Source organism: Cebidichthys violaceus, unplaced genomic scaffold, assembly GCF_023349555.1.
Source record: "Cebidichthys violaceus isolate CVI_PGR_0920_01 unplaced genomic scaffold, fCebVio1.0.p SCAF_32, whole genome shotgun sequence".
NCBI classification, from domain to species: Eukaryota; Metazoa; Chordata; class Actinopteri; order Perciformes; family Stichaeidae; genus Cebidichthys; species Cebidichthys violaceus.
Window position 1 is genome coordinate 1,509,127 of NW_027176506.1, and position 26,967 is coordinate 1,536,093.

At 46.0% G+C, this 26,967-nt stretch overlaps 16 non-coding genes across 16 annotated transcripts; 2 read left to right on the forward strand and 14 right to left on the reverse strand.

The window, feature by feature from the left end:
- Window positions 1-374: 374 nt before the first annotated feature.
- On the reverse strand, window positions 375-447 carry trnav-cac (transfer RNA valine (anticodon CAC)). Its single transcript has one exon. It is a non-coding gene; the product is annotated as a tRNA-Val (tRNA).
- Window positions 448-688: 241 nt separating this feature from the next.
- On the forward strand, window positions 689-760 carry trnad-guc (transfer RNA aspartic acid (anticodon GUC)). Its single transcript has one exon. It is a non-coding gene; the product is annotated as a tRNA-Asp (tRNA).
- An 879-nt stretch (window positions 761-1,639) lies between these two features.
- trnav-aac (transfer RNA valine (anticodon AAC)) lies at window positions 1,640-1,712 on the reverse strand. The gene has a single exon. It is a non-coding gene; the product is annotated as a tRNA-Val (tRNA).
- Window positions 1,713-5,434: 3,722 nt separating this feature from the next.
- Window positions 5,435-5,507, reverse strand: trnav-cac (transfer RNA valine (anticodon CAC)). The gene has a single exon. It is a non-coding gene; the product is annotated as a tRNA-Val (tRNA).
- A 1,192-nt stretch (window positions 5,508-6,699) lies between these two features.
- trnav-cac (transfer RNA valine (anticodon CAC)) lies at window positions 6,700-6,772 on the reverse strand. The gene has a single exon. It is a non-coding gene; the product is annotated as a tRNA-Val (tRNA).
- A 2,457-nt stretch (window positions 6,773-9,229) lies between these two features.
- trnav-cac (transfer RNA valine (anticodon CAC)) lies at window positions 9,230-9,302 on the reverse strand. Its single transcript has one exon. It is a non-coding gene; the product is annotated as a tRNA-Val (tRNA).
- Window positions 9,303-10,494: 1,192 nt separating this feature from the next.
- On the reverse strand, window positions 10,495-10,567 carry trnav-cac (transfer RNA valine (anticodon CAC)). Its single transcript has one exon. It is a non-coding gene; the product is annotated as a tRNA-Val (tRNA).
- A 1,192-nt stretch (window positions 10,568-11,759) lies between these two features.
- On the reverse strand, window positions 11,760-11,832 carry trnav-cac (transfer RNA valine (anticodon CAC)). The gene has a single exon. It is a non-coding gene; the product is annotated as a tRNA-Val (tRNA).
- Window positions 11,833-15,554: 3,722 nt separating this feature from the next.
- Window positions 15,555-15,627, reverse strand: trnav-cac (transfer RNA valine (anticodon CAC)). The gene has a single exon. It is a non-coding gene; the product is annotated as a tRNA-Val (tRNA).
- Window positions 15,628-16,819: 1,192 nt separating this feature from the next.
- On the reverse strand, window positions 16,820-16,892 carry trnav-cac (transfer RNA valine (anticodon CAC)). Its single transcript has one exon. It is a non-coding gene; the product is annotated as a tRNA-Val (tRNA).
- Window positions 16,893-18,084: 1,192 nt separating this feature from the next.
- On the reverse strand, window positions 18,085-18,157 carry trnav-cac (transfer RNA valine (anticodon CAC)). Its single transcript has one exon. It is a non-coding gene; the product is annotated as a tRNA-Val (tRNA).
- Window positions 18,158-19,349: 1,192 nt separating this feature from the next.
- On the reverse strand, window positions 19,350-19,422 carry trnav-aac (transfer RNA valine (anticodon AAC)). The gene has a single exon. It is a non-coding gene; the product is annotated as a tRNA-Val (tRNA).
- Window positions 19,423-20,614: 1,192 nt separating this feature from the next.
- trnav-aac (transfer RNA valine (anticodon AAC)) lies at window positions 20,615-20,687 on the reverse strand. The gene has a single exon. It is a non-coding gene; the product is annotated as a tRNA-Val (tRNA).
- Window positions 20,688-21,878: 1,191 nt separating this feature from the next.
- On the reverse strand, window positions 21,879-21,951 carry trnav-cac (transfer RNA valine (anticodon CAC)). Its single transcript has one exon. It is a non-coding gene; the product is annotated as a tRNA-Val (tRNA).
- Window positions 21,952-24,407: 2,456 nt separating this feature from the next.
- Window positions 24,408-24,480, reverse strand: trnav-aac (transfer RNA valine (anticodon AAC)). The gene has a single exon. It is a non-coding gene; the product is annotated as a tRNA-Val (tRNA).
- A 241-nt stretch (window positions 24,481-24,721) lies between these two features.
- trnad-guc (transfer RNA aspartic acid (anticodon GUC)) lies at window positions 24,722-24,793 on the forward strand. Its single transcript has one exon. It is a non-coding gene; the product is annotated as a tRNA-Asp (tRNA).
- The last annotated feature ends 2,174 nt before the right edge of the window (window positions 24,794-26,967 follow it).

Consider the following 26,967-nt stretch of genomic DNA (forward strand, 5'->3'; position numbering starts at 1 on the left):
ATGTTGATCTGTTGGCTTCATCAGGCCGTGACCTTCAGCACACACTGGGGCAGTTTGCAGTCGAGTGTGAAGCAATCACTATTACAGATAGCACCTACAAGTACGAAGCCGTGGTTCACAACCAGAGAGTGGAGGATTGCTCACCCCTAGATGGGAGTGAGTGACTGCCCAAAATGACTGAGTTCAAGTATCTCTGAGAGAAAACATTATTCACATAGTGCTTCTTCTCATCCAGTTTGCTGGGAACACAACTCAAAAGATTTTGATTGTGTGGAGGAAGAGCTAACACTGGGGGAGTTGTACTTATTATCCAATTTACTGACAATTCCTCTAAGTAGAGTTTTATTGTGTGGAGTAAGCAGAAATAAGAAGAGTGTTTCCGTCCTGTTTTGAACAGGGGACCTTTTGCGTGTGAGGCAAACGTGATAACCACTACACTACGGAAACTGCTGAAAATGACTTTTACGCATGTGCCCAAGATCATGCTACATTCACACTTGATTGCAAACATTTCAGATGCCAGACAACATGATTTCTGAATGGATTCAGTCACAGCTGCTGTGCCATTGAGTGACAGTTGTTGTCGACTAAACTCAAAGCCTCCCTTGTATAGCTCTAAGAATTCCCTTTAAAGGCCGGAACAGCGCCACCTGTTTTTTTTTCCTAGCCAAAAGTGGTACTGGAGCAGTCCTCGTTAGTATAGTGGACAGTATCTCTGCTTGTCACGCAGAAGACCAGGGTTCGATTCCCTGACGGGGAGTTTTCTACCAGCTGCAAGTAAGACAACAGCCATTTAACACAGATTGTGGTGACATATCAAGCGTGTTCCTCCTGTCAGAGACCGCTTCACGTTGACGATATGATCAACAACCACAGCATGCATGAAAGTTTTTCACTGCTCATCAGAATGGAAAATTCATCACTACCAACATGCTGATATCTCAAATCATTTGTCCATGAAATGTGATATTCTTACCACACATTGGTTTAGGGGGGAAGCCATGGAGAAGGACTTCTGGTTGGTCTCAAGGAAGTTCTGGCCAACAATAAGACTACTCAGGAGCAGCACACAAGGTCCAGTTTTCAGTCAAGTGTGAAGCGGTTGGAATGAGAGTCGGCACCTACAAGGGAGGAGAACTGCTGTCCCTGACTCGGGGTATTGTCAGATGGTGGAACGAGCCCTGTGAGGAACTCCGGATCCCGACCAACTCAACTCGAGGTGCAGCTGAGGGACCTCAGAATTGCTTCTCTGCTCTTTGCAGATGATGTTGATCTGTTGGCTTCATCAGGCTGTGACCTTCAGCACACACTGGGGCAGTTTGCAGTCGAGTGTGAAGCAATCACTATTACAGATAGCACCTACAAGTACGAAGCCGTGGTTCACAACCAGAGAGTGGAGGATTGCTCACCCCTAGATGGGAGTGAGTGACTGCCCAAAATGACTGAGTTCAAGTATCTCTGAGAGAAAACATTATTCACATCGTGCTTCTTCTCATCCAGTTTGCTGGGAACACAACTCAAAAGATTTTGATTGTGTGGAGGAAGAGCTAACACTGGGGGAGTTGTACTTATTATCCAATTTACTGACAATTCCTCTAAGTAGAGTTTTATTGTGTGGAGTAAGCAGGAATAAGAAGAGTGTTTCCTCCCTGTTTTGAACAGGGGACCTTTTGCATGTTAGGCAAACGTGATAACCACTACACTACGGAAACTGCTGAAAATGACTTTTACGCATGTGCCCAAGATCATGCTACATTCACACTTGATTGCAAACATTTCAGATGCCAGACAACATGATTTCTGAATGGATTCAGTCACAGCTGCTGTGCCATTGAGTGACAGTTGTTGTCGACTAAACTCAAAGCCTCCCTTGTATAGCTCTAAGAATTCCCTTTAAAGGCCGGAACAGCGCCACCTGTTTTTTTTTCCAGGCCAAAAGTGGTACTGGAGCAGTCCTCGTTAGTATAGTGGACAGTATCTCCGCTTGTCACGGGGAAGACCAGGGTTCGATTCCCTGACGGGGAGTTTTCTACCAGCTGCAAGTAAGACAACAGCCATTTAACACAGATTGTGGTGACATATCAAGCGTGTTCCTCCTGTCAGAGACCGCTTCACGTTGACGATATGATCAACAACCACAGCATGCATGAAAGTTTTTCACTGCTCATCAGAATGGAAAATTCATCACTACCAACATGCTGATATCTCAAATCATTTGTCCATGAAATGTGATATTCTTACCACACATTGGTTTAGGGGGGAAGCCATGGAGAAGGACTTCTGGTTGGTCTCAAGGAAGTTCTGGCAAACAATAAGACTACTCAGGAGCAGCACACAAGGTCCAGTTTTCAGTCAAGTGTGAAGCGGTTGGAATGAGAGTCGGCACCTACAAGGGAGGAGAACTGCTGTCCCTGACTCGGGGTATTGTCAGATGGTGGAACGAGCCCTGTGAGGAACTCCGGATCCCGACCAACTCAACTCGAGGTGCAGCTGAGGGACCTCAGAATTGCTTCTCTGCTCTTTGCAGATGATGTTGATCTGTTGGCTTCATCAGGCCGTGACCTTCAGCACACACTGGGGCAGTTTGCAGTCGAGTGTGAAGCAATCACTATTACAGATAGCACCTACAAGCACGAAGCCGTGGTTCACAACCAGAGAGTGGAGGATTGCTCACCCCTAGATGGGAGTGAGTGACTGCCCAAAATGACCGAGTTCAAGTATCTCTGAGAGAAAACATTATTCACATAGTGCTTCTTTTCATCCAGTTTGCTGGGAACACAACTCAAAAGACTTTGATTGTGTGGAGGACGAGCTAACACTGGGGGAGTTGTACTTATTATCCAATTTACTGACAATTCCTCTAAGGAGAGTTTTATTGTGTGGAGTAAGCAGGAATAAGAAGCACGTTTCCACCCATTTTCGAACGGGGGACCTTTTGCGTGTGAGGCAAACGTGATAACCACTACACTACGGAAACTGCTGAAAATGACTTTTACGCATGTGCCCAAGATCATGCTACATTCACACTTGATTGCAAACATTTCAGATGCCAGACAACATGATTTCTGAATGGATTCAGTCACAGCTGCTGTGCCATTGAGTGACAGTTGTTGTCGACTAAACTCAAAGCCTCCCTTGTATAGCTCTAAGAATTCCCTTTAAAGGCCGGAACAGCGCCACCTTTTTTTTTTTCCTAGCCAAAAGTGGTACTGGAGCAGTCCTCGTTAGTATAGTGGACAGTATCTCCGCTTGTCACGGGGAAGACCAGGGTTCGATTCCCTGACGGGGAGTTTTCTACCAGCTGCAAGTAAGACAACAGCCATTTAACACAGATTGTGGTGACATATCAAGCGTGTTCCTCCTGTCAGAGACCGCTTCACGTTGACGATATGATCAACAACCACAGCATGCATGAAAGTTTTTCACTGCTCATCAGAATGGAAAATTCATCACTACCAACATGCTGATATCTCAAATCATTTGTCCATGAAATGTGATATTCTTACCACACATTGGTTTAGGGGGGAAGCCATGGAGAAGGACTTCTGGTTGGTCTCAAGGAAGTTCTGGCAAACAATAAGACTACTCAGGAGCAGCACTCAAGGTCCAGTTTTCAGTCAAGTGTGAAGCGGTTGGAATGAGAGTCGGCACCTACAAGGGAGGAGAACTGCTGTCCCTGACTCGGGGTATTGTCAGATGGTGGAACGAGCCCTGTGAGGAACTCCGGATCCCGACCAACTCAACTCGAGGTGCAGCTGAGGGACCTCAGAATTGCTTCTCTGCTCTTTGCAGATGATGTTGATCTGTTGGCTTCATCAGGCCGTGACCTTCAGCACACACTGGGGCAGTTTGCAGTCGAGTGTGAAGCAATCATTATTACAGATAGCACCTACAAGTACGAAGCCGTGGTTCACAACCAGAGAGTGGAGGATTGCTCACCCCTAGATGGGAGTGAGTGACTGCCCAAAATGACCGAGTTCAAGTATCTCTGAGAGAAAACATTATTCACATAGTGCTTCTTTTCATCCAGTTTGCTGGGAACACAACTCAAAAGACTTTGATTGTGTGGAGGAAGAGCTAACACTGGGGGAGTTGTACTTATTATCCAATTTACTGACAATTCCTCTAAGTAGAGTTTTATTGTGTGGAGTAAGCAGGAATAAGAAGAGTGCTTTTGCCCAGTTTCGAACGGGAGACCTTTTTTATGTGAGGCAAACGTGATAACCACTACACTACGGAAACTGCTGAAAATGACTTTTACGCATGTGCCCAAGATCATGCTACATTCACACTTGATTGCAAAAATTTCAGATGCCAGACAACATGATTTCTGAATGGATTCAGTCACAGCTGCTGTGCCATTGAGTGACAGTTGTTGTCGACTAAACTCAAAGCCTCCCTTGTATAGCTCTAAGAATTCCCTTTAAAGGCCGGAACAGCGCCACCTGTTTTTTTTTCCTAGCCAAAAGTGGTACTGGAGCAGTCCTCGTTAGTATAGTGGACAGTATCTCCGCTTGTCACGCGGAAGACCAGTGTTCGATTCCCTGACGGGGAGTTTTCTACCAGGTGCAAGTAAGACAACAGCCATTTAACACAGATTGTGGTGACATATCAAGCGTGTTCCTCCTGTCAGAGACCACTTCACATTGATGATATGATCAACAACCACAGCATGCATGAAAGTTTTTCACTGCTCATCAGAATGGAAAATTCATCACTACCAACATGCTGATATCTCAAATCATTTGCCCATGAAATGTGATATTCTTACCACACATTGGTTTAGGGGGGAAGCCATGGAGAAGGACTTCTGGTTGGTCTCATGGAAGTTCTGGCCAACAATGAGACTACTCAGGAGCAGCACACAAGGTCCAGTTTTCAGTCAAGTGTGAAGCGGTTGGAATGAGAGTCGGCACCTACAAGGGAGGAGAACTGCTGTCCCTGACTCGGGGTATTGTCAGATGGTGGAACGAGCCCTGTGAGGAACTCCGGATCCCGACCAACTCAACTCGAGGTGCAGCTGAGGGACCTCAGAATTGCTTCTCTGCTCTTTGCAGATGATGTTGATCTGTTGGCTTCATCAGGCCGTGACCTTCAGCACACACTGGGGCAGTTTGCAGTCGAGTGTGAAGCAATCACTATTACAGATAGCACCTACAAGTACGAAGCCGTGGTTCACAACCAGAGAGTGGAGGATTGCTCACCCCTAGATGGGAGTGAGTGACTGCCCAAAATGACCGAGTTCAAGTATCTCTGAGAGAAAACATTATTCACATAGTGCTTCTTCTCATCCAGTTTGCTGGGAACACAACTCAAAAGACTTTGATTGTGTGGAGGAAGAGCTAACACTGGGGGAGTTGTCCTTATTATCCAATTTACTGACAATTCTTCTAAGGAGAGTTTTATTGTGTGGAATAAGCAGGAATAAGAAGAGTGTTTCCGCCCAGTTTCGAACAGGGGACCTTTTGCATGTGAGGCAAACGTGATAACCACTACACTACGGAAACTGCTGAAATTGCCTTTTACGCATGTGCCCAAGATCATGCTACATTCACACTTGATTGCAAAAATTTCAGATGCCAGACAACATGATTTCTGAATGGATTCAGTCACAGCTGCTGTGCCATTGAGTGACAGTTGTTGTCGACTAAACTCAAAGCCTCCCTTGTATAGCTCTAAGAATTCCCTTTAAAGGCCGGAACAGCGCCACCTGTTTTTTTTTCCTAGCCAAAAGTGGTACTGGAGCAGTCCTCGTTAGTATAGTGGACAGTATCTCCGCTTGTCACGGGGAAGACCAGGGTTCGATTCCCTGACGGGGAGTTTTCTACCAGCTGCAAGTAAGACAACAGCCATTTAACACAGATTGTGGTGACATATCAAGCGTGTTCCTCCTGTCAGAGACCGCTTCACGTTGACGATATGATCAACAACCACAGCATGCATGAAAGTTTTTCACTGCTCATCAGAATGGAAAATTCATCACTACCAACATGCTGATATCTCAAATCATTTGTCCATGAAATGTGATATTCTTACCACACATTGGTTTAGGGGGGAAGCCATGGAGAAGGACTTCTGGTTGGTCTCAAGGAAGTTCTGGCAAACAATAAGACTACTCAGGAGCAGCACACAAGGTCCAGTTTTCAGTCAAGTGTGAAGCGGTTGGAATGAGAGTCGGCACCTACAAGGGAGGAGAACTGCTGTCCCTGACTCGGGGTATTGTCAGATGGTGGAACGAGCCCTGTGAGGAACTCCGGATCCCGACCAACTCAACTCGAGGTGCAGCTGAGGGACCTCAGAATTGCTTCTCTGCTCTTTGCAGATGATGTTGATCTGTTGGCTTCATCAGGCCGTGACCTTCAGCACACACTGGGGCAGTTTGCAGTCGAGTGTGAAGCAATCACTATTACAGATAGCACCTACAAGTACGAAGCCGTGGTTCACAACCAGAGAGTGGAGGATTGCTCACCCCTAGATGGGAGAGAGTGACTGCCCAAAATGACCGAGTTCAAGTATCTCTGAGAGAAAACATTATTCACATAGTGCTTCTTTTCATCCAGTTTGCTGGGAACACAACTCAAAAGACTTTGATTGTGTGGAGGAAGAGCTAACACTGGGGGAGTTGTACTTATTATCCAATTTACTGACAATTCCTCTAAGGAGAGTTTTATTGTGTGGAGTAAGCAGGAATAAGAAGAGTGTTTCCGCCCAGTTTCGAACGGGGGACCTTTTGCATGTGAGGCAAATGTGATAACCACTACACTACGGAAACTGCTGAAAATGACTTTTACGCATGTGCCCAAGATCATGCTACATTCACACTTGATTGCAAACATTTCAGATGCCAGACAACATGATTTCTGAATGGATTCAGTCACAGCTGCTGTGCCATTGAGTGACAGTTGTTGTCGACTAAACTCAAAGCCTCCCTTGTATAGCTCTAAGAATTCCCTTTAAAGGCCGGAACAGCGCCACCTTTTTTTTTTTCCTAGCCAAAAGTGGTACTGGAGCAGTCCTCGTTAGTATAGTGGACAGTATCTCCGCTTGTCACGGGGAAGACCAGGGTTCGATTCCCTGACGGGGAGTTTTCTACCAGCTGCAAGTAAGACAACAGCCATTTAACACAGATTGTGGTGACATATCAAGCGTGTTCCTCCTGTCAGAGACCACTTCACATTGACGATATGATCAACAACCACAGCATGCATGAAAGTTTTTCACTGCTCATCAGAATGGAAAATTCATCACTACCAACATGCTGATATCTCAAATCATTTGCCCATGAAATGTGATATTCTTACCACACATTGGTTTAGGGGGGAAGCCATGGAGAAGGACTTCTGGTTGGTCTCATGGAAGTTCTGGCCAACAATGAGACTACTCAGGAGCAGCACACAAGGTCCAGTTTTCAGTCAAGTGTGAAGCGGTTGGAATGAGAGTCGGCACCTACAAGGGAGGAGAACTGCTGTCCCTGACTCGGGGTATTGTCAGATGGTGGAACGAGCCCTGTGAGGAACTCCGGATCCCGACCAACTCAACTCGAGGTGCAGCTGAGGGACCTCAGAATTGCTTCTCTGCTCTTTGCAGATGATGTTGATCTGTTGGCTTCATCAGGCCGTGACCTTCAGCACACACTGGGGCAGTTTGCAGTCGAGTGTGAAGCAATCATTATTACAGATAGCACCTACAAGTACGAAGCCGTGGTTCACAACCAGAGAGTGGAGGATTGCTCACCCCTAGATGGGAGTGAGTGACTGCCCAAAATGACCGAGTTCAAGTATCTCTGAGAGAAAACATTATTCACATAGTGCTTCTTTTCATCCAGTTTGCTGGGAACACAACTCAAAAGACTTTGATTGTGTGGAGGAAGAGCTAACACTGGGGGAGTTGTACTTATTATCCAATTTACTGACAATTCCTCTAAGTAGAGTTTTATTGTGTGGAGTAAGCAGGAATAAGAAGAGTGCTTTTGCCCAGTTTCGAACGGGAGACCTTTTTTATGTGAGGCAAACGTGATAACCACTACACTACGGAAACTGCTGAAAATGACTTTTACGCATGTGCCCAAGATCATGCTACATTCACACTTGATTGCAAAAATTTCAGATGCCAGACAACATGATTTCTGAATGGATTCAGTCACAGCTGCTGTGCCATTGAGTGACAGTTGTTGTCGACTAAACTCAAAGCCTCCCTTGTATAGCTCTAAGAATTCCCTTTAAAGGCCGGAACAGCGCCACCTGTTTTTTTTTCCTAGCCAAAAGTGGTACTGGAGCAGTCCTCGTTAGTATAGTGGACAGTATCTCCGCTTGTCACGCGGAAGACCAGTGTTCGATTCCCTGACGGGGAGTTTTCTACCAGGTGCAAGTAAGACAACAGCCATTTAACACAGATTGTGGTGACATATCAAGCGTGTTCCTCCTGTCAGAGACCACTTCACATTGATGATATGATCAACAACCACAGCATGCATGAAAGTTTTTCACTGCTCATCAGAATGGAAAATTCATCACTACCAACATGCTGATATCTCAAATCATTTGCCCATGAAATGTGATATTCTTACCACACATTGGTTTAGGGGGGAAGCCATGGAGAAGGACTTCTGGTTGGTCTCATGGAAGTTCTGGCCAACAATGAGACTACTCAGGAGCAGCACACAAGGTCCAGTTTTCAGTCAAGTGTGAAGCGGTTGGAATGAGAGTCGGCACCTACAAGGGAGGAGAACTGCTGTCCCTGACTCGGGGTATTGTCAGATGGTGGAACGAGCCCTGTGAGGAACTCCGGATCCCGACCAACTCAACTCGAGGTGCAGCTGAGGGACCTCAGAATTGCTTCTCTGCTCTTTGCAGATGATGTTGATCTGTTGGCTTCATCAGGCGGTGACCTTCAGCACACACTGGGGCAGTTTGCAGTCGAGTGTGAAGCAATCACTATTACAGATAGCACCTACAAGTACGAAGCCGTGGTTCACAACCAGAGAGTGGAGGATTGCTCACCCCTAGATGGGAGTGAGTGACTGCCCAAAATGACCGAGTTCAAGTATCTCTGAGAGAAAACATTATTCACATAGTGCTTCTTCTCATCCAGTTTGCTGGGAACACAACTCAAAAGACTTTGATTGTGTGGAGGAAGAGCTAACACTGGGGGAGTTGTCCTTATTATCCAATTTACTGACAATTCTTCTAAGGAGAGTTTTATTGTGTGGAATAAGCAGGAATAAGAAGAGTGTTTCCGCCCAGTTTCGAACAGGGGACCTTTTGCATGTGAGGCAAACGTGATAACCACTACACTACGGAAACTGCTGAAATTGCCTTTTACGCATGTGCCCAAGATCATGCTACATTCACACTTGATTGCAAAAATTTCAGATGCCAGACAACATGATTTCTGAATGGATTCAGTCACAGCTGCTGTGCCATTGAGTGACAGTTGTTGTCGACTAAACTCAAAGCCTCCCTTGTATAGCTCTAAGAATTCCCTTTAAAGGCCGGAACAGCGCCACCTGTTTTTTTTTCCTAGCCAAAAGTGGTACTGGAGCAGTCCTCGTTAGTATAGTGGACAGTATCTCCGCTTGTCACGGGGAAGACCAGGGTTCGATTCCCTGACGGGGAGTTTTCTACCAGCTGCAAGTAAGACAACAGCCATTTAACACAGATTGTGGTGACATATCAAGCGTGTTCCTCCTGTCAGAGACCGCTTCACGTTGACGATATGATCAACAACCACAGCATGCATGAAAGTTTTTCACTGCTCATCAGAATGGAAAATTCATCACTACCAACATGCTGATATCTCAAATCATTTGTCCATGAAATGTGATATTCTTACCACACATTGGTTTAGGGGGGAAGCCATGGAGAAGGACTTCTGGTTGGTCTCAAGGAAGTTCTGGCAAACAATAAGACTACTCAGGAGCAGCACACAAGGTCCAGTTTTCAGTCAAGTGTGAAGCGGTTGGAATGAGAGTCGGCACCTACAAGGGAGGAGAACTGCTGTCCCTGACTCGGGGTATTGTCAGATGGTGGAACGAGCCCTGTGAGGAACTCCGGATCCCGACCAACTCAACTCGAGGTGCAGCTGAGGGACCTCAGAATTGCTTCTCTGCTCTTTGCAGATGATGTTGATCTGTTGGCTTCATCAGGCCGTGACCTTCAGCACACACTGGGGCAGTTTGCAGTCGAGTGTGAAGCAATCACTATTACAGATAGCACCTACAAGTACGAAGCCGTGGTTCACAACCAGAGAGTGGAGGATTGCTCACCCCTAGATGGGAGAGAGTGACTGCCCAAAATGACCGAGTTCAAGTATCTCTGAGAGAAAACATTATTCACATAGTGCTTCTTTTCATCCAGTTTGCTGGGAACACAACTCAAAAGACTTTGATTGTGTGGAGGAAGAGCTAACACTGGGGGAGTTGTACTTATTATCCAATTTACTGACAATTCCTCTAAGGAGAGTTTTATTGTGTGGAGTAAGCAGGAATAAGAAGAGTGTTTCCGCCCAGTTTCGAACGGGGGACCTTTTGCATGTGAGGCAAATGTGATAACCACTACACTACGGAAACTGCTGAAAATGACTTTTACGCATGTGCCCAAGATCATGCTACATTCACACTTGATTGCAAACATTTCAGATGCCAGACAACATGATTTCTGAATGGATTCAGTCACAGCTGCTGTGCCATTGAGTGACAGTTGTTGTCGACTAAACTCAAAGCCTCCCTTGTATAGCTCTAAGAATTCCCTTTAAAGGCCGGAACAGCGCCACCTTTTTTTTTTTCCTAGCCAAAAGTGGTACTGGAGCAGTCCTCGTTAGTATAGTGGACAGTATCTCCGCTTGTCACGGGGAAGACCAGGGTTCGATTCCCTGACGGGGAGTTTTCTACCAGCTGCAAGTAAGACAACAGCCATTTAACACAGATTGTGGTGACATATCAAGCGTGTTCCTCCTGTCAGAGACCACTTCACATTGACGATATGATCAACAACCACAGCATGCATGAAAGTTTTTCACTGCTCATCAGAATGGAAAATTCATCACTACCAACATGCTGATATCTCAAATCATTTGCCCATGAAATGTGATATTCTTACCACACATTGGTTTAGGGGGGAAGCCATGGAGAAGGACTTCTGGTTGGTCTCATGGAAGTTCTGGCCAACAATGAGACTACTCAGGAGCAGCACACAAGGTCCAGTTTTCAGTCAAGTGTGAAGCGGTTGGAATGAGAGTCGGCACCTACAAGGGAGGAGAACTGCTGTCCCTGACTCGGGGTATTGTCAGATGGTGGAACGAGCCCTGTGAGGAACTCCGGATCCCGACCAACTCAACTCGAGGTGCAGCTGAGGGACCTCAGAATTGCTTCTCTGCTCTTTGCAGATGATGTTGATCTGTTGGCTTCATCAGGCCGTGACCTTCAGCACACACTGGGGCAGTTTGCAGTCGAGTGTGAAGCAATCACTATTACAGATAGCACCTACAAGTACGAAGCCGTGGTTCACAACCAGAGAGTGGAGGATTGCTCACCCCTAGATGGGAGTGAGTGACTGCCCAAAATGACCGAGTTCAAGTATCTCTGAGAGAAAACATTATTCACATAGTGCTTCTTCTCATCCAGTTTGCTGGGAACACAACTCAAAAGACTTTGATTGTGTGGAGGAAGAGCTAACACTGGGGGAGTTGTCCTTATTATCCAATTTACTGACAATTCTTCTAAGGAGAGTTTTATTGTGTGGAGTAAGCAGGAATAAGAAGAGTGTTTCCGCCCAGTTTCGAACAGGGGACCTTTTGCATGTGAGGCAAACATGATAACCACTACACTACGGAAACTGCTGAAATTGCCTTTTACGCATGTGCCCAAGATCATGCTACATTCACACTTGATTGCAAAAATTTCAGATGCCAGACAACATGATTTCTGAATGGATTCAGTCACAGCTGCTGTGCCATTGAGTGACAGTTGTTGTCGACTAAACTCAAAGCCTCCCTTGTATAGCTCTAAGAATTCCCTTTAAAGGCCGGAACAGCGCCACCTGTTTTTTTTTCCAGGCCAAAAGTGGTACTGGAGCAGTCCTCGTTAGTATAGTGGACAGTATCTCCGCTTGTCACGGGGAAGACCAGGGTTCGATTCCCTGACGGGGAGTTTTCTACCAGCTGCAAGTAAGACAACAGCCATTTAACACAGATTGTGGTGACATATCAAGCGTGTTCCTCCTGTCAGAGACCGCTTCACGTTGACGATATGATCAACAACCACAGCATGCATGAAAGTTTTTCACTGCTCATCAGAATGGAAAATTCATCACTACCAACATGCTGATATCTCAAATCATTTGTCCATGAAATGTGATATTCTTACCACACATTGGTTTAGGGGGGAAGCCATGGAGAAGGACTTCTGGTTGGTCTCAAGGAAGTTCTGGCAAACAATAAGACTACTCAGGAGCAGCACACAAGGTCCAGTTTTCAGTCAAGTGTGAAGCGGTTGGAATGAGAGTCGGCACCTACAAGGGAGGAGAACTGCTGTCCCTGACTCGGGGTATTGTCAGATGGTGGAACGAGCCCTGTGAGGAACTCCGGATCCCGACCAACTCAACTCGAGGTGCAGCTGAGGGACCTCAGAATTGCTTCTCTGCTCTTTGCAGATGATGTTGATCTGTTGGCTTCATCAGGCCGTGACCTTCAGCACACACTGGGGCAGTTTGCAGTCGAGTGTGAAGCAATCACTATTACAGATAGCACCTACAAGCACGAAGCCGTGGTTCACAACCAGAGAGTGGAGGATTGCTCACCCCTAGATGGGAGTGAGTGACTGCCCAAAATGACCGAGTTCAAGTATCTCTGAGAGAAAACATTATTCACATAGTGCTTCTTTTCATCCAGTTTGCTGGGAACACAACTCAAAAGACTTTGATTGTGTGGAGGACGAGCTAACACTGGGGGAGTTGTACTTATTATCCAATTTACTGACAATTCCTCTAAGGAGAGTTTTATTGTGTGGAGTAAGCAGGAATAAGAAGCACGTTTCCACCCATTTTCGAACGGGGGACCTTTTGCGTGTGAGGCAAACGTGATAACCACTACACTACGGAAACTGCTGAAAATGACTTTTACGCATGTGCCCAAGATCATGCTACATTCACACTTGATTGCAAACATTTCAGATGCCAGACAACATGATTTCTGAATGGATTCAGTCACAGCTGCTGTGCCATTGAGTGACAGTTGTTGTCGACTAAACTCAAAGCCTCCCTTGTATAGCTCTAAGAATTCCCTTTAAAGGCCGGAACAGCGCCACCTTTTTTTTTTTCCTAGCCAAAAGTGGTACTGGAGCAGTCCTCGTTAGTATAGTGGACAGTATCTCCGCTTGTCATGGGGAAGACCAGGGTTCGATTCCCTGACGGGGAGTTTTCTACCAGCTGCAAGTAAGACAACAGCCATTTAACACAGATTGTGGTGACATATCAAGCGTGTTCCTCCTGTCAGAGACCGCTTCACGTTGACGATATGATCAACAACCACAGCATGCATGAAAGTTTTTCACTGCTCATCAGAATGGAAAATTCATCACTACCAACATGCTGATATCTCAAATCATTTGTCCATGAAATGTGATATTCTTACCACACATTGGTTTAGGGGGGAAGCCATGGAGAAGGACTTCTGGTTGGTCTCAAGGAAGTTCTGGCAAACAATAAGACTACTCAGGAGCAGCACTCAAGGTCCAGTTTTCAGTCAAGTGTGAAGCGGTTGGAATGAGAGTCGGCACCTACAAGGGAGGAGAACTGCTGTCCCTGACTCGGGGTATTGTCAGATGGTGGAACGAGCCCTGTGAGGAACTCCGGATCCCGACCAACTCAACTCGAGGTGCAGCTGAGGGACCTCAGAATTGCTTCTCTGCTCTTTGCAGATGATGTTGATCTGTTGGCTTCATCAGGCCGTGACCTTCAGCACACACTGGGGCAGTTTGCAGTCGAGTGTGAAGCAATCATTATTACAGATAGCACCTACAAGTACGAAGCCGTGGTTCACAACCAGAGAGTGGAGGATTGCTCACCCCTAGATGGGAGTGAGTGACTGCCCAAAATGACCGAGTTCAAGTATCTCTGAGAGAAAACATTATTCACATAGTGCTTCTTTTCATCCAGTTTGCTGGGAACACAACTCAAAAGACTTTGATTGTGTGGAGGAAGAGCTAACACTGGGGGAGTTGTACTTATTATCCAATTTACTGACAATTCCTCTAAGTAGAGTTTTATTGTGTGGAGTAAGCAGGAATAAGAAGAGTGCTTTTGCCCAGTTTCGAACGGGAGACCTTTTTTATGTGAGGCAAACGTGATAACCACTACACTACGGAAACTGCTGAAAATGACTTTTACGCATGTGCCCAAGATCATGCTACATTCACACTTGATTGCAAAAATTTCAGATGCCAGACAACATGATTTCTGAATGGATTCAGTCACAGCTGCTGTGCCATTGAGTGACAGTTGTTGTCGACTAAACTCAAAGCCTCCCTTGTATAGCTCTAAGAATTCCCTTTAAAGGCCGGAACAGCGCCACCTGTTTTTTTTTCCTAGCCAAAAGTGGTACTGGAGCAGTCCTCGTTAGTATAGTGGACAGTATCTCCGCTTGTCACGCGGAAGACCAGTGTTCGATTCCCTGACGGGGAGTTTTCTACCAGGTGCAAGTAAGACAACAGCCATTAAACACAGATTGTGGTGACATATCAAGCGTGTTCCTCCTGTCAGAGACCACTTCACATTGATGATATGATCAACAACCACAGCATGCATGAAAGTTTTTCACTGCTCATCAGAATGGAAAATTCATCACTACCAACATGCTGATATCTCAAATCATTTGCCCATGAAATGTGATATTCTTACCACACATTGGTTTAGGGGGGAAGCCATGGAGAAGGACTTCTGGTTGGTCTCATGGAAGTTCTGGCCAACAATGAGACTACTCAGGAGCAGCACACAAGGTCCAGTTTTCAGTCAAGTGTGAAGCGGTTGGAATGAGAGTCGGCACCTACAAGGGAGGAGAACTGCTGTCCCTGACTCGGGGTATTGTCAGATGGTGGAACGAGCCCTGTGAGGAACTCCGGATCCCGACCAACTCAACTCGAGGTGCAGCTGAGGGACCTCAGAATTGCTTCTCTGCTCTTTGCAGATGATGTTGATCTGTTGGCTTCATCAGGCCGTGACCTTCAGCACACACTGGGGCAGTTTGCAGTCGAGTGTGAAGCAATCACTATTACAGATAGCACCTACAAGTACGAAGCCGTGGTTCACAACCAGAGAGTGGAGGATTGCTCACCCCTAGATGGGAGTGAGTGACTGCCCAAAATGACCGAGTTCAAGTATCTCTGAGAGAAAACATTATTCACATAGTGCTTCTTCTCATCCAGTTTGCTGGGAACACAACTCAAAAGACTTTGATTGTGTGGAGGAAGAGCTAACACTGGGGGAGTTGTCCTTATTATCCAATTTACTGACAATTCTTCTAAGGAGAGTTTTATTGTGTGGAATAAGCAGGAATAAGAAGAGTGTTTCCGCCCAGTTTCGAACAGGGGACCTTTTGCATGTGAGGCAAACGTGATAACCACTACACTACGGAAACTGCTGAAATTGCCTTTTACGCATGTGCCCAAGATCATGCTACATTCACACTTGATTGCAAAAATTTCAGATGCCAGACAACATGATTTCTGAATGGATTCAGTCACAGCTGCTGTGCCATTGAGTGACAGTTGTTGTCGACTAAACTCAAAGCCTCCCTTGTATAGCTCTAAGAATTCCCTTTAAAGGCCGGAACAGCGCCACCTGTTTTTTTTTCCTAGCCAAAAGTGGTACTGGAGCAGTCCTCGTTAGTATAGTGGACAGTATCTCCGCTTGTCACGGGGAAGACCAGGGTTCGATTCCCTGACGGGGAGTTTTCTACCAGCTGCAAGTAAGACAACAGCCATTTAACACAGATTGTGGTGACATATCAAGCGTGTTCCTCCTGTCAGAGACCGCTTCACGTTGACGATATGATCAACAACCACAGCATGCATGAAAGTTTTTCACTGCTCATCAGAATGGAAAATTCATCACTACCAACATGCTGATATCTCAAATCATTTGTCCATGAAATGTGATATTCTTACCACACATTGGTTTAGGGGGGAAGCCATGGAGAAGGACTTCTGGTTGGTCTCAAGGAAGTTCTGGCAAACAATAAGACTACTCAGGAGCAGCACACAAGGTCCAGTTTTCAGTCAAGTGTGAAGCGGTTGGAATGAGAGTCGGCACCTACAAGGGAGGAGAACTGCTGTCCCTGACTCGGGGTATTGTCAGATGGTGGAACGAGCCCTGTGAGGAACTCCGGATCCCGACCAACTCAACTCGAGGTGCAGCTGAGGGACCTCAGAATTGCTTCTCTGCTCTTTGCAGATGATGTTGATCTGTTGGCTTCATCAGGCCGTGACCTTCAGCACACACTGGGGCAGTTTGCAGTCGAGTGTGAAGCAATCACTATTACAGATAGCACCTACAAGTACGAAGCCGTGGTTCACAACCAGAGAGTGGAGGATTGCTCACCCCTAGATGGGAGAGAGTGACTGCCCAAAATGACCGAGTTCAAGTATCTCTGAGAGAAAACATTATTCACATAGTGCTTCTTTTCATCCAGTTTGCTGGGAACACAACTCAAAAGACTTTGATTGTGTGGAGGAAGAGCTAACACTGGGGGAGTTGTACTTATTATCCAATTTACTGACAATTCCTCTAAGGAGAGTTTTATTGTGTGGAGTAAGCAGGAATAAGAAGAGTGTTTCCGCCCAGTTTCGAACGGGGGACCTTTTGCGTGTGAGGCAAATGTGATAACCACTACACTACGGAAACTGCTGAAAATGACTTTTACGCATGTGCCCAAGATCATGCTACATTCACACTTGATTGCAAACATTTCAGATGCCAGACAACATGATTTCTGAATGGATTCAGTCACAGCTGCTGTGCCATTGAGTGACAGTTGTTGTCGACTAAACTCAAAGCCTCCCTTGTATAGCTCTAAGAATTCCCTTTAAAGGCCGGAACAGCGCCACCTTTTTTTTTTTCCTAGCCAAAAGTGGTACTGGAGCAGTCCTCGTTAGTATAGTGGACAGTATCTCCGCTTGTCACGGGGAAGACCAGGGTTCGATTCCCTGACGGGGAGTTTTCTACCAGCTGCAAGTAAGACAACAGCCATTTAACACAGATTGTGGTGACATATCAAGCGTGTTCCTCCTGTCAGAGACCACTTCACATTGACGATATGATCAACAACCACAGCATGCATGAAAGTTTTTCACTGCTCATCAGAATGGAAAATTCATCACTACCAACATGCTGATATCTCAAATCATTTGCCCATGAAATGTGATATTCTTACCACACATTGGTTTAGGGGGGAAGCCATGGAGAAGGACTTCTGGTTGGTCTCATGGAAGTTCTGGCCAACAATGAGACTACTCAGGAGCAGCACACAAGGTCCAGTTTTCAGTCAAGTGTGAAGCGGTTGGAATGAGAGTCGGCACCTACAAGGGAGGAGAACTGCTGTCCCTGACTCGGGGTATTGTCAGATGGTGGAACGAGCCCTGTGAGGAACTCCGGATCCCGACCAACTCAACTCGAGGTGCAGCTGAGGGACCTCAGAATTGCTTCTCTGCTCTTTGCAGATGATGTTGATCTGTTGGCTTCATCAGGCCGTGACCTTCAGCACACACTGGGGCAGTTTGCAGTCGAGTGTGAAGCAATCACTATTACAGATAGCACCTACAAGTACGAAGCCGTGGTTCACAACCAGAGAGTGGAGGATTGCTCACCCCTAGATGGGAGTGAGTGACTGCCCAAAATGACCGAGTTCAAGTATCTCTGAGAGAAAACATTATTCACATAGTGCTTCTTCTCATCCAGTTTGCTGGGAACACAACTCAAAAGACTTTGATTGTGTGGAGGAAGAGCTAACACTGGGGGAGTTGTCCTTATTATCCAATTTACTGACAATTCTTCTAAGGAGAGTTTTATTGTGTGGAGTAAGCAGGAATAAGAAGAGTGTTTCCGCCCAGTTTCGAACAGGGGACCTTTTGCATGTGAGGCAAACATGATAACCACTACACTACGGAAACTGCTGAAATTGCCTTTTACGCATGTGCCCAAGATCATGCTACATTCACACTTGATTGCAAAAATTTCAGATGCCAGACAACATGATTTCTGAATGGATTCAGTCACAGCTGCTGTGCCATTGAGTGACAGTTGTTGTCGACTAAACTCAAAGCCTCCCTTGTATAGCTCTAAGAATTCCCTTTAAAGGCAGGAACAGCGCCACCTGTTTTTTTTTCCTAGCCAAAAGTGGTACTGGAGCAGTCCTCGTTAGTATAGTGGACAGTATCTCCGCTTGTCACGCGGAAGACTAGTGTTCGATTCCCTGACGGGGAGTTTTCTACCAGGTGCAAGTAAGACAACAGCCATTTAACACAGATTGTGGTGACATATCAAGCGTGTTCCTCCTGTCAGAGACCACTTCACATTGACGATATGATCAACAACCACAGCATGCATGAAAGTTTTTCACTGCTCATCAGAATGGAAAATTCATCACTACCAACATGCTGATATCTCAAATCATTTGTCCATGAAATGTGATATTCTTACCACACATTGGTTTAGGGGGGAAGCCATGGAGAAGGACTTCTGGTTGGTCTCAAGGAAGTTCTGGCCAACAATGAGACTACTCAGGAGCAGCACACAAGGTCCAGTTTTCAGTCAAGTGTGAAGCGGTTGGAATGAGAGTCGGCACCTACAAGGGAGGAGAACTGCTGTCCCTGACTCGGGGTATTGTCAGATGGTGGAACGAGCCCTGTGAGGAACTCCGGATCCCGGCCAACTCAACTCGAGGTGCAGCTGAGGGACCTCAGAATTGCTTCTCTGCTCTTTGCAGATGATGTTGATCTGTTGGCTTCATCAGGCCGTGACCTTCAGCACACACTGGGGCAGTTTGCAGTCGATTGTGAAGCAATCACTATTACAGATAGCACCTACAAGTACGAAGCCGTGGTTCACAACCAGAGAGTGGAGGATTGCTCACCCCTAGATGGGAGTGAGTGACTGCCCAAAATGACTGAGTTCAAGTATCTCTGAGAGACAACATTATTCACATAGTGCTTCTTCTCATCCAGTTTGCTGGGAACACAACTCAAAAGATTTTGATTGTGTGGAGGAAGAGCTAACACTGGGGGAGTTGTACTTATTATCCAATTTACTCACAATTCTTCTAAGTAGAGTTTTATTGTGTGGAGTAAGCAGAAATAAGAAGAGTGTTTCCGCCCTGTTTTGAACAGGGGACCTTTTGCATGTTAGGCAAACGTGATAACCACTACACTACGGAAACTGCTGAAAATGACTTTTACGCATGTGCCCAAGATCATGCTACATTCACACTTGATTGCAAACATTTCAGATGCCAGACAACATGATTTCTGAATGGATTCAGTCACAGCTGCTGTGCCATTGAGTGACAGTTGTTGTCGACTAAACTCAAAGCCTCCCTTGTATAGCTCTAAGAATTCCCTTTAAAGGCCGGAACAGCGCCACCTGTTTTTTTTTCCTAGCCAAAAGTGGTACTGGAGCAGTCCTCGTTAGTATAGTGGACAGTATCTCCGCTTGTCACGGGGAAGACCAGGGTTCGATTCCCTGACGGGGAGTTTTCTACCAGCTGCAAGTAAGACAACAGCCATTTAACACAGATTGTGGTGACATATCAAGCGTGTTCCTCCTGTCAGAGACCGCTTCACGTTGACGATATGATCAACAACCACAGCATGCATGAAAGTTTTTCACTGCTCATCAGAATGGAAAATTCATCACTACCAACATGCTGATATCTCAAATCATTTGTCCATGAAATGTGATATTCTTACCACACATTGGTTTAGGGGGGAAGCCATGGAGAAGGACTTCTGGTTGGTCTCAAGGAAGTTCTGGCAAACAATAAGACTACTCAGGAGCAGCACACAAGGTCCAGTTTTCAGTCAAGTGTGAAGCGGTTGGAATGAGAGTCGGCACCTACAAGGGAGGAGAACTGCTGTCCCTGACTCGGGGTATTGTCAGATGGTGGAACGAGCCCTGTGAGGAACTCCGGATCCCGACCAACTCAACTCGAGGTGCAGCTGAGGGACCTCAGAATTGCTTCTCTGCTCTTTGCAGATGATGTTGATCTGTTGGCTTCATCAGGCCGTGACCTTCAGCACACACTGGGGCAGTTTGCAGTCAAGTGTGAAGCAATCACTATTACAGATAGCACCTACAAGTACGAAGCCGTGGTTCACAACCAGAGAGTGGAGGATTGCTCACCCCTAGATGGGAGTGAGTGACTGCCCAAAATGACCGAGTTCAAGTATCTCTGAGAGAAAACATTATTCACATAGTGCTTCTTCTCATCCAGTTTGCTGGGAACACAACTCAAAAGACTTTGATTGTGTGGAGGAAGAGCTAACACTGGGGGAGTTGTACTTATTATCCAATTTACTGACAATTCCTCTAAGTAGAGTTTTATTGTGTGGAGTAAGCAGGAATAAGAAGAGTGTTTCCACCCTGTTTTGAACCGGGGACCTTTTGCGTGTTAGGCAAACGTGATAACCACTACACTACGGAAACTGCTGAAAATGACTTTTACGCATGTGCCCAAGATCATGCTACATTCACATTTGATTGCAAACATTTCAGATGCCAGACAACATGATTTCTGAATGGATTCAGTCACAGCTGCTGTGCCATTGAGTGACAGTTGTTGTCGACTAAACTCAAAGCCTCCCTTGTATAGCTCTAAGAATTCCCTTTAAAGGCCGGAACAGCGCCACCTGTTTTTTTTTACTAGCCAAAAGTGGTACTGGAGCAGTCCTCGTTAGTATAGTGGACAGTATCTCCGCTTGTCACGGGGAAGACCAGGGTTCGATTCCCTGACGGGGAGTTTTCTACCAGGTGCAAGTAAGACAACAGCCATTTAACACAGATTGTGGTGACATATCAAGCGTGTTCCTCCTGTCAGAGACCACTTCACATTGACGATATGATCAACAACCACAGCATGCATGAAAGTTTTTCACTGCTCATCAGAATGGAAAATTCATCACTACCAACATGCTGATATCTCAAATCATTTGTCCATGAAATGTGATATTCTTACCACACATTGGTTTAGGGGGAAGCCATGGAGAAGGACTTCTGGTTGGTCTCAAGGAAGTTCTGGCCAACAATGAGACTACTCAGGAGCAGCACACAAGGTCCAGTTTTCAGTCAAGTGTGAAGCGGTTGGAATGAGAGTCGGCACCTACAAGGGAGGAGAACTGCTGTCCCTGACTCGGGGTATTGTCAGATGGTGGAACGAGTCCTGTGAGGAACTCCGGATCCCGACCAACTCAACTCGAGGTGCAGCTGAGGGACCTCAGAATTGCTTCTCTGCTCTTTGCAGATGATGTTGATCTGTTGGCTTCATCAGGCCGTGACCTTCAGCACACACTGGGGCAGTTTGCAGTCGAGTGTGAAGCAATCACTATTACAGATAGCACCTACAAGTACGAAGCCGTGGTTCACAACCAGAGAGTGGAGGATTGCTCACCCCTAGATGGGAGTGAGTGACTGCCCAAAATGACCGAGTTCAAGTATCTCTGAGAGAAAACATTATTCACATAGTGCTTCTTTTCATCCAGTTTGCTGGGAACACAACTCAAAAGACTTTGATTGTGTGGAGGACGAGCTAACACTGGGGGAGTTGTACTTATTATCCAATTTACTGACAATTCCTCTAAGGAGAGTTTTATTGTGTGGAGTAAGCAGGAATAAGAAGAGTGTTTCCACCCAGTTTCGAACGGGGGACCTTTTGCGTGTGAGGCAAACGTGATAACCACTACACTACGGAAACTGCTGAAAATGACTTTTACGCATGTGCCCAAGATCATGCTACATTCACACTTGATTGCAAACATTTCAGATGCCAGACAACATGATTTCTGAATGGATTCAGTCACAGCTGCTGTGCCATTGAGTGACAGTTGTTGTCGACTAAACTCAAAGCCTCCCTTGTATAGCTCTAAGAATTCCCTTTAAAGGCCGAACAGCGCCACCTTTTTTTTTTTCCTAGCCAAAAGTGGTACTGTAGCAGTCCTCGTTAATATAGTGTACAGTATCTCCGCTTGTCACGCGGAAGACCAGGGTTCGATTCCCTGACGGGGAGTTTTCTACCAGGTGCAAGTAAGACAACAGCCATTTAACACAGATTGTGGTGACATATCAAGCGTGTTCCTCCTGTCAGAGACCACTTCACATTGACGATATGATCAACAACCACAGCATGCATGAAAGTTTTTCACTGCTCATCAGAATGGAAAATTCATCACTACCAACATGCTGATATCTCAAATCATTTGTCCATGAAATGTGATATTCTTACCACACATTGGTTTAGGGGGGAAGCCATGGAGAAGGACTTCTGGTTGGTCTCAAGGAAGTTCTGGCCAACAATGAGACTACTCAGGAGCAGCACACAAGGTCCAGTTTTCAGTCAAGTGTGAAGCGGTTGGAATGAGAGTCGGCACCTACAAGGGAGGAGAACTGCTGTCCCTGACTCAGGGTATTGTCAGATGGTGGAACGAGCCCTGTGAGGAACTCCGGATCCCGACCAACTCAACTCGAGGTGCAGCTGAGGGACCTCAGAATTGCTTCTCTGCTCTTTGCAGATGATGTTGATCTGTTGGCTTCATCAGGCCGTGACCTTCAGCACACACTGGGGCAGTTTGCAGTCGAGTGTGAAGCAATCATTATTACAGATAGCACCTACAAGTACGAAGCCGTGGTTCACAACCAGAGAGTGGAGGATTGCTCACCCCTAGATGGGAGTGAGTGACTGCCCAAAATGACCGAGTTCAAGTATCTCTGAGAGAAAACATTTTTCACATAGTGCTTCTTTTCATCCAGTTTTCTGGGAACACAACTCAAAAGACTTTGATTGTGTGGAGGAAGAGCTAACACTGGGGGAGTTGTACTTATTATCCAATTTACTGACAATTCCTCTAAGGAGAGTTTTATTGTGTGGAGTAAGCAGGAATAAGAAGAGTGTTTCCACGCAGTTTCGAATGGGGGACCTTTTGCGTGTGAGGCAAACGTGATAACCACTACACTACGGAAACTGCTGAAAATGACTTTTACGCATTTGCCCAAGATCATGCTACATTCACACTTGATTGCAAACATTTCAGATGCCAGACAACATGATTTCTGAATGGATTCAGTCACAGCTGCTGTGCCATTGAGTGACAGTTGTTGTCGACTAAACTCAAAGCCTCCCTTGTATAGCTCTAAGAATTCCCTTTAAAGGCCGGAACAGCGCCACCTGTTTTTTTTTCCTAGCCAAAAGTGGTACTGGAGCAGTCCTCGTTAGTATAGTGGACAGTATCTCAGCTTGTCACGCGGAAGACCAGGGTTCGATTCACTGACGGTGAGTTTTCTACCAGCTGCAAGTAAGACAACTGCCATTTAACACGGATTTTGGTGACCTATCAAGCGTGTTCCTCCTGTCAGAGACCGCTTTACATTGACGATATGATCAACAACCACAGCATGCATGAAAGTTTTTCACTGCTCATCAGAATGGAAAATTCATCACTACCAACATGCTGATATCTCAAATCATTTGTCCATGAAATGTGATATTCTTACCACACATTGGTTTAGGGGGGAAGCCATGGAGAAGGACTTCTGGTTGGTCTCAAGGAAGTTCTGGCAAACAATAAGACTACTCAGGAGCAGCACACAAGGTCCAGTTTTCAGTCAAGTGTGAAGCGATTGGAATGAGAGTCGGCACCTACAAGGGAGGAGAACTGCTGTCCCTGACTCGGGGTATTGTCAGATGGTGGAACGAGCCCTGTGAGGAACTCCGGATCCCGACCAACTCAACTCGAGGTGCAGCTGAGAGACCTCAGAATTGCTTCTCTGCTCTTTGCAGATGATGTTGATCTGTTGGCTTCATCAGGCCGTGACCTTCAGCACACACTGGGGCAGTTTGCAGTCGAGTGTGAAGCAATCATTATTACAGATAGCACCTACAAGTACGAAGCTGTGGTTCACAACCAGAGAGTGGAGGATTGCTCACCCCTAGATGGGAGTGAGTGACTGCCCAAAATGACCGAGTTCAAGTATCTCTGAGAGAAAACATTATTCACATAGTGCTTCTTTTCATCCAGTTTGCTGGGAACACAACTCAAAAGACTTTGATTGTGTGGAGGAAGAGCTAACACTGGGGGAGTTGTACTTATTATCCAATTTACTGACAATTCCTCTAAGTAGAGTTTTATTGTGTGGAGTAAGCAGGAATAAGAAGAGTGTTTCCTCCCTATTTTGAACAGGGGACCTTTTGCGTGTTAGGCAAACGTGATAACCACTACACTACGGAAACTGCTGAAAATGACTTTTACGCATGTGCCCAAGATCATGCTACATTCACACTTGATTGCAAACATTTCAGATGCCAGACAACATGATTTCTGAATGGATTCAGTCACAGCTGCTGTGCCATTGAGTGACAGTTGTTGTCGACTAAACTCAAAGCCTCCCTTGTATAGCTCTAAGAATTCCCTTTAAAGGCCGGAACAGCGCCACCTGTTTTTTTTTCCGAGCCAAAAGTAGTACTGGAGCAGTCCTCGTTAGTATAGTGGACAGTATCTCCGCTTGTCACGCGGAAGACCAGGGTTCGATTCCCTGACGGGGAGTTTTCTACCAGCTGCAAGTAAGACAACAGCCATTTAACACAGATTGTGGTGACATATCAAGCGTGTTCCTCCTGTCAGACACCACTTCACATTGACGATATGATCAACAACCACAGCATGCATGAAAGTTTTTCACTGCTCATCAGAATGGAAAATTCATCACTACCAACATGCTGATATCTCAAATCATTTGTCCATGAAATGTGATATTCTTACCACACATTGGTTTAGGGGGGAAGCCATGGAGAAGGACTTCTGGTTGGTCTCAAGGAAGTTCTAGCAAACAATAAGACTACTCAGGAGCAGCACACAAGGTCCAGTTTTCAGTCAAGTGTGAAGCGGTTGGAATGAGAGTCGGCACCTACAAGGGAGGAGAACTGCTGTCCATGACTCAGGGTATTGTCAGATGGTGGAACGAGCCCTGTGAGGAACTCCGGATCCCGACCAACTCAACTCGAGGTGCAGCTGAGGGACCTCAGAATTGCTTCTCTGCTCTTTGCAGATGATGTTGATCTGTTGGCTTCATCAGGCCGTGACCTTCAGCACACACTGGGGCAGTTTGCAGTCGAGTGTGAAGCAATCATTATTACAGATAGCACCTACAAGTACGAAGCCTTGGTTCACAACCAGAGAGTGGAGGATTGCTCACCCCTAGATGGGAGTGAGTGACTGCCCAAAATGACCGAGTTCAAGTATCTCTGAGAGAAAACATTATTCACATAGTGCTTCTTTTCATCCAGTTTGCTGGGAACACAACTCAAAAGACTTTGATTGTGTGGAGGACGAGCTAACACTGGGGGAGTTGTACTTATTGTCCAATTTACTGACAATTCCTCTAAGGAGAGTTTTATTGTGTGGAGTAAGCAGGAATAAGAAGAGTGTTTCCACACAGTTTCGAACGGGGGACCTTTTGCATGTGAGGCAAACGTGATAACCACTACACTACGGAAACTGCTGAAAATGACTTTTACGCATGTGCCCAAGATCATGCTACATTCACACTTGATTGCAAACATTTCAGATGCCAGACAACATGATTTCTGAATGGATTCAGTCACAGCTGCTGTGCCATTGAGTGACAGTTGTTGTCGACTAAACTCAAAGCCTCCCTTGTATAGCTCTAAGAATTCCCTTTAAAGGCCGGAACAGCGCCACCTGTTTTTTTTTCCTACCCAAAAGTGGTACTGGAGCAGTCCTCGTTAGTATAGTGGACAGTATCTCCGCTTGTCACGGGGAAGACCAGGGTTCGATTCCCTGACGGGGAGTTTTCTACCAGCTGCAAGTAAGACAACAGCCATTTAACACAGATTGTGGTGACATATCAAGTGTGTTCCTCCTGTCAGAGACCGCTTCACGTTTACGATATGATCAACAACCACAGCATGCATGAAAGTTTTTCACTGCTCATCAGAATGGAAAATTCATCACTACCAACATGCTGATATCTCAAATCATTTGTCCATGAAATGTGATATTCTTACCACACATTGGTTTAGGGGGGAAGCCATGGAGAAGGACTTCTGGTTGGTCTCAAGGAAGTTCTGGCCAACAATAAGACTACTCAGGAGCAGCACACAAGGTCCAGTTTTCAGTCAAGTGTGAAGCGGTTGGAATGAGAGTCGGCACCTACAAGGGAGGAGAAGTGCTGTCCCTGACTCGGGGTATTGTCAGATGGTGGAACGAGCCCTGTGAGGAACTCCGGATCCCGACCAACTCAACTCGAGGTGCAGCTGAGGGACCTCAGAATTGCTTCTCTGCTCTTTGCAGATGATGTTGATCTGTTGGCTTCATCAGGCCGTGACCTTCAGCACACACTGGGGCAGTTTGCAGTCGAGTGTGAAGCAATCATTATTACAGATAGCACCTACAAGTACGAAGCCGTGGTTCACAACCAGAGAGTGGAGGATTGCTCACCCCTAGATGGGAGTGAGTGACTGCCCAAAATGACCGAGTTCAAGTATCTCTGAGAGAAAACATTATTCACATAGTGCTTCTTTTCATCCAGTTTGCTGGGAACACAACTCAAAAGACTTTGATTGTGTGGAGGACGAGCTAACACTGGGGGAGTTGTACTTATTATCCAATTTACTGACAATTCCTCTAAGGAGAGTTTTATTGTGTGGAGTAAGCAGGAATAAGAAGAGTGTTTCCTCCCAGTTTCGAACGGGGGACCT